This window comes from Hemiscyllium ocellatum, chromosome 46, assembly GCF_020745735.1.
Source record: "Hemiscyllium ocellatum isolate sHemOce1 chromosome 46, sHemOce1.pat.X.cur, whole genome shotgun sequence".
Lineage (NCBI taxonomy): Eukaryota > Metazoa > Chordata > Chondrichthyes > Orectolobiformes > Hemiscylliidae > Hemiscyllium > Hemiscyllium ocellatum.
The window spans coordinates 30,488,210-30,497,992 of record NC_083446.1 but is presented as its reverse complement, the minus strand read 5'-3'; positions in this window follow the sequence as shown (position 1 = coordinate 30,497,992).

Below are 9,783 nucleotides of genomic sequence, written 5' to 3'. Positions count from 1 at the left end.
CAGCGTCAGAGGCTGATAGGTGACCTTACATATATATATATATATCTATCTATAAGCTCAGGAGGGGCGTGGAAACGGTAAATTTTCATGTGGTGGTGAGTCCAGAACTAGGGGACAAGGAGTGGTGGGATAGAGGGGAGAACGGGGGTGAGGGGGAGACAGGGGAGTGCGGTGGGGGTGGACAGAAGGCCTGGATGGGACAGACAGAAAGAGCGGGTGGGGGGCAGAGGGGTGGCAAGTGGCCTGAGGAGGCAGACAGCGATGGGAGCTATGGGTAACACGGGGTGTTAGACAGGGGACAACGAGCGGGAGAGGCGGGCTGGAGTGTTATTTCATGGATCTATATCTCAGTCCTGTTCCTGTTTTCTCCCCGTCCCCTGCATCCCTCTGAAGGGCTCTGAACCACTGCTTAGTTTCTGCAAAGTAGAGTTTCAGGGAAATCAGTTACTGAAAGTGGCATTTGGGACGCTGATATTTATTTGTCAGTGCACTCATCAGTAAAGTAACTCTGATTCGATTCCACTTTTTGTGTGGTGTTTGGACATTCTCCCTGTGTGTGTCTGCGTGGGCGTCCTCTGGATGCTCTGGTTTCCTCCCAAAATCCAAAGCTGTGCGCGTTACGTGGCTTAACTGTGAGAAATGTTCAGTTAGATGGAAGCTGTTCGATGGTTGGTAAGGTCTCATTGGCCAAATGTCCTTTTTCAACACTGTAGGGATTCTGTAACTGTGTATAGGGGTTAGGAGGTCATGCTGTAGCTGTATAGGGTATTGGAGAGGCCAACTTTAGAATATTGCACTCAATTGTATTCTTTCTGATTTTGGAGAGATGTTACCAGGATAGGACTCAACCTCATCGTGGCAAGTTCCTGGGAAGTGTTGACAAACACGTAGACCTTAGATTGTGGATTGATAGTTCCTTGAAAGTAGGGTTGATGGTCGACAGGTCAGTGAAGATGGGGTTTGGTATGCCAGCTGTTATTGAGCAGTTCACTGAGTGTAGCAGTTGGGAGTTGGTGTTTCTGTTGTTCAATTTATTGGCTCGGCCAATTTTGGAATGCCATCAGATAAAGGAAAGCAGACTAACTACCTTTTTCACGAACCTATCTACCTGCGACTCTACTTTCAAGGAACTATAAACCTGCACTCCAATAACACTCCCCAGGACCTTAACATTAAGTGTATCAATCCTGCTAACATTTGCTTTTCCAAAATGCAGCACATCACATTTATCTGAATGAAGCTCAGTCTGCCACTCAGCCCATTCGCCCATCTGATCAAGATCCCGTCGTACTCTGAGGTAATCTTTTTCACTGTCCACTACACCTCCAGTTTTGGTGTCATGTGCAAACTTATGATCTATACGTCTTATGTTCACATCCAAATCATTGGTATAAATGACGAAAAGGAGTGGATCCAGCACCGATCCTTCTGGCACTGCACTGGTCACAGGCCTCCAGCCTGAAAGGCAAGCCTCCGGCACCACCCTCTGTCTTCGAACTTTGAGCCAATTCTGTATTCAAATGGCTAGTTGTCCTGTATTCTATGAAATCTACCTTGCTAACGAGTGTCCCATGAGACAGCTTGTTGACCATTTTACTGAAGTCCATATAGATCATGTCCACTGCTCTACCCTCATCATTCCTCTTTGTTACTTCTTCAGAAAACTCAGTCAAGTTCATGAGACATGATCTCCCATGCACAAAGCTGTTAATAATATCCATGACTTAACTCTACGTTGGGGTCTGCGTCGCCCAAATATAAGTTTTAATATTCTGGATGAAGTTCATGTACACCAGCTTTGTGTTCGTGACTGTGTATTGCGTCTTGATAATATCGCCAAAACAGGTGAATTCCTTTTGAAAGGCAGTCCCTATATTCCCAACCCCCTCCCACCTGCTCTGTCTCCTCCATCCCCTTCGTAGGCAGAAAGTGGGAGGACCTCGTGGAGTTTCCATGTGAGTGAGATTGAGAAAATTTTTCCTTCTTTCCACTAGCCCAACAGTAAACGATGGTAGTGTCCTTGCCTCTGGACCAGGGTGGATCGGGCTCAGAGTTGAGGAACAGCATCTTTGAAAAGGCTGATTAGACCAGGCCATACTGTCTCCCAGCTGTCCCTGGCTGAGTCTCCAAACAGAACCTTCCTGTAGTTTTCTCCTGTCAGACCCTCCCATTGCTCAGTTTATCGAGGATCCCCTCCTGCTGCTGCACTGATCCTGTCCCTCACTGACCTGTGCATCCCCCAGCTTCCTCCACATTCATTCAATGTTTACAATCCCATTGTCCCAGTCCTCCAGCCCCGCCCCTCCACTCTATTGGGCATCATCTGCTGTCAATCACCCAGGCTCTGATGTAATCTGGGGCATGTGCTGTCAGAGGGGTGACCAGTGCACGGGCGCAGTGTTGGCCAATTGTTGGTATATGTGCAGGGCGGGTCAGTGCCAGGGAGGGAGACTGTGAGTGTGTGTGGGAGTAATCTGTCATTGGCAGCTTCCTCCTTCTGGGAACAGGGACCAGGGGAATGGCAGTATTTCATTCTTGGGGTGCAAGATGATTCAGTCTCACTGGGGTCAGTCTGTTCTCCTCGTAGATAGTACTACAAACACAATGCGGCCTGGCTGCCCTCCCTTGGGTCAGTGATTCACACACAGTGATGTCAATTCGCTCTCCCCTATATCAGTGACAGAGACGTAGTGTGATCGATCTGCTCGGCCGCGGGTCAGTGACAGTGACACAGTGATTTCGGTCCGCTCGACGGGTTCAGTGATACACACGCAATTGGGTCAGTCTGCTCGCCCCGGAGTCACTTCTACAGACACAGTTTGCCATTGTTATTGTCACAGTTTCTCTGATTCAGACACAATGGTGTCTGTCTCCTGGCTCCTGTGTCAGTGACAGAAACGTACTGGATCAGCCTGCTCTCCCCGGGTCAGTAACAGAGGCACAGTGTTGTAAGTCTGCTCTCCTGGTTCAGTGACAGACACACACAGCACACACAAACAAACCCATACCCCCCACACACACTGGCATCAGTCTACCCTCCCCGGGGTCAGTGATGCACACACAGTGTGTGCATTTGTTCTCTCCCGTGTCAGTGTTACATGCACAGTGGGGTCAGTCTGCGCCTCCTGGATCAGTTACAGAGGTACAGTGAGGTCAGTCCATTCTCTGCTGTGTCAGTTACAGCGACTGTGTAAATTCAGCCTGCTCTCTAGGCCTGTTAGTGATAGAGACACAGTGAAGACAGCCTGCTCTCCAGGCTTGTCAGTGATATAGTCACAGTGGGGTCAGTCTGATGGACCACGGTTGAACATCACACACACAGTGGTGTCAGTCTGCTCTCCCCGTTAGCAGTGATACAATCACAGTGGGTCAGACTGCGATTCCCGGGTCAGTGATACATAAACAACATGGTCAGTCTGCTCTCCTCGTTTCTGTAATCCACACAGAGTAGTGTGAGTCTACTGTCGCTGTGGTCAGTGATATACACACAGTGGAGGTCAGTCCATTCTCCCCGGTCAGTGACAGAGACATACTAGGGTTAATCTGGTCTCCCCAGTCTCATGAATACTCACTCAGTGGGATCAGTCTACTCTCCCCAGTTTCAATAATACACACACAGCGTTCAGTCTTCTCTCCCAGGGTTCAGTGATGCACTCACATTAGTGTCAGTCTGCTTTTATCGGGATCAGTGATTCACATAATGTGGCCAAAGTCTGCTCTCATTGGAGACAACTATACCCACATAGGAGGTAAGTCTCTCTTACTGGGGTTAGTGATACAGGCACAGTGGGTTCAGATTGTTCTCCCCAGGGTCAGTAACAGACACATCGTGGGTTCAGTGTGCTCTTCCTTGCATCAAAGACAATGACCAAGTGGGATCAGTCATGTTTATCCTGGGACAGTGACAGAGACACAGTTGGATCAGTCTGCTCTCCTGGGGTTTTTGGGAGACACACAGTGGGTTCAGTCTGCTCTCTCCAGTGTCATTAATACACACACAGTTGGGACAGTCTTCTCATCCCGGTGTCAGTGGTGTACAAACTGTGTCGTCAATCTGCTCTCCCATAGGTCAGTCATATGCACACAGTGTGGTCAGTCTGCTCTCCGCGAGGTCAGTAACAGAGACATAGTGAGATCAGGTTACTCTCTGCAAGATCAGTATTGAGACACAATCGAGTCAGTCTGCTCTCCCCAGTCAGTGATACACACACAGTGTGGTCAGGTTACTGTCCTCAGTGTCAGTAATGATGATGCATTGAGGACGGTCTCTCTCCCCTTGGTCAGCAATATACAAAAAGTGGTGCCAGTCTGCTCTTTACGGGGTCAGTGGGACAGACTCATTGGTTCATAGAACATAGAACATTGAAAAATACAGCGCAGTACAGGCCCTTTGGCCTTCGATGTTGCACTGACCCAAGCCCACCTAACCTACACTAGCCCACTATCCTCCATATGTCTATCCAATGCCCGTTTAAGTGCCCATAAAGAGGGAGAGTCCACCACTGATACTGGCAGGGCATTCCATGAACTCACGACTCGCTGAGTAAAGAATATACCCCTAATATCTGTCCTATACCTACCTCCCCTTAATTTAAAGCTATCCCGCCTCGTAATAGCTGACTCCATACTTGGAAAAAGGTTCTCGTTGTCAACCCTATCTAAACCCTTAATCATCTTGTACACTTCTATCAAGTCACCCCTAAACCTTCTTTGCTCCAATGAAAACAGCCCCAAGTGCCTCAGTCTTTCCTCATACGATCTTCCTACCATACCAGGCAACATCCGAGTAAACCTCCTCTGCACCCGTTCCAGTGCCTCCACATCCTTCCTATAGTATGGCGACCAAAACTGCACATAATACTCCAGATGCGGCCGCACCAGAGTCTTATATAACTGCAACATGACCTCGGGACTCCGGAACTCACTTCCTCTACCAATAAAAGCCAGTACGCCATATGCCTTCTTCACAGCACTATTTACCTGGGTGGCCACTTTCAGAGATCTGTGTACATGGACACCAAGATCCCTCTGCTCATCCATATTACTAAGTATTCAACCATTAGCTCAGTACTCCATCTTCGTGTTACTCTTACCAAAGTGAATCACTTCATACTTACCTACATTGAACTCCATTTGTCACTTTTCTGCCCAGCTCTGCAGCTCATCTATATCCCGATGTAACCTGCCACATTCTTCCTCACTTTCAAAAACTCCACCGACTTTTGTATCATCCGCAAACTTGCTCACCCAACCTTCTAGTCCCTCCTCCAGGTCATTTTTAAAAAGTGGCAAACAGCAATGTTCCCAAAACAGATCCTTGCGGAACACCGCTAGTAACTGCACTCCAAGATGAACCTTTACCATTAACTATTACTCTCTGTCTTCCTCCAGCCAGCCAATTCCTAATCCAAACCTCTAACGCGCCCTCAATGCCATACCTCCGTATTTTTTGCAGTATCTTGCCATGGGGAACTTTATCAAATGCCTTACTAAAATCCATATAAACCACATCTACCGCTTGACTACCCTCGTCCACCTCCTTAGTCACCTTCTCAAAGAATTCAATAATGTATGTGAGGCACGACCTGCCCTTCACAAAACTGTGCTGACTATCCTTCATAAATCCTATACCTTACAATTCTCTCTTAGACTTTGCCCACAACAGAAATAAGACTCATCGGCCTATAGTTACTAGGGTTATCCCTACTCCCCTTCTTGAACAGTTCAGTCTGCTCTATCCGCTGTCAGTGAGACAGACACAGTGGGTTCAGTCTGCTCACCACGGAGTCCGTTATACCGACACAGTGAGGGCAGTCTGTTCTCCATGTGTTCAGTGATTAAGACACAGTGGGGCCAGTCTGCTCTTCCCGGTGTCAGTGATACACACATGTTAGGGTCAGTTTGCTCTGCCCGAGGCCAGAAATACGCAAACATTGATGTCAGTCGGCTCTCGCCGTGTCAGTGATACAGACACTATGTGGTCAGTCTGCAAACTCTGTTATCAGTGAGGCAGACACATTTTGTCAGTCTACTCTCGCTGAGGTCAGTGATACAGACACAGTGGGTTTAGACTACTCTCCCCTGTGTCATTGATGTCGACATAGTAATGTCAGTCTGCTCTATCCAAGTTCAGTGTCAGACAAACAGTGGGGTTAGTCTGTTCTCTACGGTTTAGTCATACACATGCAGTGTGGACAGTCTGCTCTCCCCAGGATACGTGAATACACACATACTGATGGCTGGTGGTCAGCTATGCCCGGAGTCAGATATACACAATCAGTGGTGTCAGTCTGCTCTCTCCCGGGGACAGTGATACAATCAAAGTTTGGTCAGTCTGCTCTCCTGGGGTCAGTTATACAGATGCAGTGGGGACCACCTGCTCTCCCCGAGGTCTGTGTCAGAGATACCCTGTGTTCAGTCTGTTCTCCCAAGACTCAGTAACACGCACTGCGGGAAAGCCTGTTCTTCCCGAATTCAGTGATCCATACACAGTCTGGACACACTACGTTCCATGGGGTCTGTCATACCGACAGAAAGGGGTCATTCTGTACTCACCGGTGTCAGTGAGACAGATACTGTGGGGTCAGTCTGCTCTCCCCAGGGTAAGTGAATCTAAATACTGTGGTTGGTCTGCTCTGCCCGGAGTTAGAAATACAGAAACAGTGGTGTCAGTCTGCTCTCCCCGGAGTCAGTGATACAATCACAGTGAGGTCAGTCTGCTCTCCCCGGGGAAAGTGAATAGGCACAGTTGGGTCAGATTGCTCTCACGGACATCAGTGATACAGACATATTGGTAACAGGCTGCTGTCACGGGTCAGTGAGATAGCCACAATGCGTTCAGTCTGCCGTCCCTGGGGTCGGTAATGCAGACACATCTGGTTCAGCCTCCTCCCTCCTAGGTCAGTGACAGACACAAAAAAGGATCAGTCTGGTGTATTCTGGGTCATTGACAGAGACACAGTGTGGTCAGACTGCTGCCCCGGAGTCAATTATACAGCAACATTGCAGTCAGTCTGCTCTCCCGGGGTTCAGTTTTGCAGCGCATTGATGTCAGTCTACTCGACCAAGGGTTCAGTGAAGCAGACACAGTGGGTTCAGTCTGCTCTCCAGGAGTTAGTGATACAGACACAGTCCGGTCAGTCTGCTCCCCACGGTATCAGTGTGCCCACATGGTGGGTTCAAACTTCTACCACTATGATCACTGATGCACACACTTTGCAGTCTGTCTGTTCTCCACAGGGTTAGTGTCAGCGACACAGTAGGGTCAGTCTGCTCTCTCCTTGTTCAGTGAGAGAGACACAGTGTTTTCAGTTTTCTCTACCCTGAGTCAGTAACAGTGCAGAAACAGTGGGATCAGCCTCTCTCTCCTGGGTGAGTGATGCACAAACAATGGGTTCATTCTGCTCTACCTGTTTCAGTGATTCTCACGTAGTTGGGTTGGTCTGCTCTCCCTGGGGTCAGTGGTACAGTCAGAGAAATCTTCCTGATCACTAACTGTGGTTCATTCTCTACTTTTCTCTGACTCCTTACACATTTTAATGGTCTCCCAAATCTGTCTGACAGTCAGAATGTTGATACCGAGAATAAAAGTTTATGGCAACATGGGTGCTAAAAAATCTCTCAAAATATTTAAAGCATATCCACCGAGGGTTATATTAATAACCAGAGCTGATACTGCAGTACCATCGAACATTGTTGTTAATCCTTCCAGGTGTATATTCGAGAAGTTGGAAATGTTAGTTAAAGAAAAAAAAATGAAGCACTTTGTTGCAGGAACCATCATTGCAGATTTACCTGTGCAATATTTAATTTTCATCTCACGTAACAAATGGCGACAAATTGATCAAATGAAAAAGCAATGGTGAACCACAAAGAGCAATGAATTGTCGAGTGTCTCTGGGCACAGATAACACAGCAAACAGGATTTCCAGGAAACAAGTGTGCAATTAGAATAATATGGAAATCGGGAAAGAACTGTGTGATAAACAATGAAGAGTCGACCGAACGGGTTCATGGCCATCAGGTAACGAGTGCAGTATGCAAAAAACTCCATATTTGCCCCGAGCTAAGATTGCCATCACCCATAGACTAGCTTTAAGATAAAAGAAAAAATGAGATGGTATTAAACATCATTGCTCTGTGCCTGAGTCGTAGCTGTAAATAATGATACAACGGTCATTATTGTAAATCTTATGTGAAAATGAACAAATCTGAACTACAGCAGACAACTCTGCATAAATAAATCATTTGGACATTTAAAGGACACAGGGAAGAATTTAAGAAGCACAGAAAGACAGTCATGCGCACAATATTTATGTTTGGACGGCAGCCGTCTATTACATCTGCTTGATCGGGTACACCGACTGCTTGCATTTCCCATAAAAACACAATATCCACACAAAGACACTATGGTCAGTAAAACAAAGAATAGGAGACACCTAATATGGACATTGATCGCAAAAGTTTTGCACTTGGGTTTGGAGTCTCCACAGTTCACTTCGCAATCGGAATTCTATGACCACGCTGGATAGAACAGGTGTTGGATCACTCCACAACAACCAATAATGAATGGACTTCACGATATGGATGGACAAATGATAAACCATTGAGTCCCGCCTTTCTGCACATAATTGAACATCCTGAAGATTGGAACTATGAAGGTTTTCAGTAATGAATCCACACACCATGTCCAAGGTTGGCTCCACACCTCAATCAGAAAACCTTCAACATTTGATACGACTCCCCTTAGTTGGGTAAGATGGTACAACATAGCCCTGACACAAATAAATTCTAAATCCATGCAACATTTGTCATAGTAACTGTCCTGAAGAAGTGTCCAGAAGGAAAATTCGATACCCTGGCTGCTCAAATGCTGCTTGACCGGTTGTGCCTTTTCCAGCTCCACATTCCAACAACTATGACTTTTTTCCAGCATCTACAGCACCCCATTGTCTCCTAATTCCTAAACGCCTGCCCAACCTACCCATTGTCCTTTTGTATTAGGTCCCCGATTTGGTGGGAGAGACCTGTGCAAGATCAACCAACAAAGTCACTTTACTTCAAGGAATAGGAAACACGAGGTGTCACTAAGACGTGAGTTGTTACAAAACTCATCTGACCAATAGCAGTATTTGAACTAGCACAGAGAGAGAGTAGTCTGGCTGAATACTTCCTGGACCACCCAGGGCGGGTGCTCAGTCAAACGACATTAAAGTGGCCTCAGTGTAAACCCATTCTGCAAAGATTAGACAAACGGACATTGCAGCACGTTACTGAGGAACTCCAAAACTGTGAATAAAACTATACTTTAAACTCATTAAGTGAGATTACAATTGACGAACATCAGGATTTGCCTAGCTGAATGGGAACTTGATAAATATCAGTTGTCGTCGGAAATAGAGATAGTTCAACGCAGAAATGCATGTATGTTAAATTGTTACAAGACTTACCATTAACACCAACGATGACAAGAATCGTCCCGTACACTTTATCGACCCTTTCCCTGAGAAGCTGCATTTTGCTGTTTGTGACACAATGTTTCCATTCATGCTTTTGTCAATCGGTTGGAATTGGAGAATTCTCACGGAGTTAGAGCTGGCACAATTCCAGAGACTTCATCTTAATCACTGGGAAACAGTGATTACATCTACAGTTTTTCTAATATCATTTTGAACACTCATTTTAAAACATTGGTTCATTTTAATGATGTGAGATCATTGAGATGAACGACACTGCTTATATACACTAAATACTAAATTCATCTTATCCTATTAGGTTTCAACG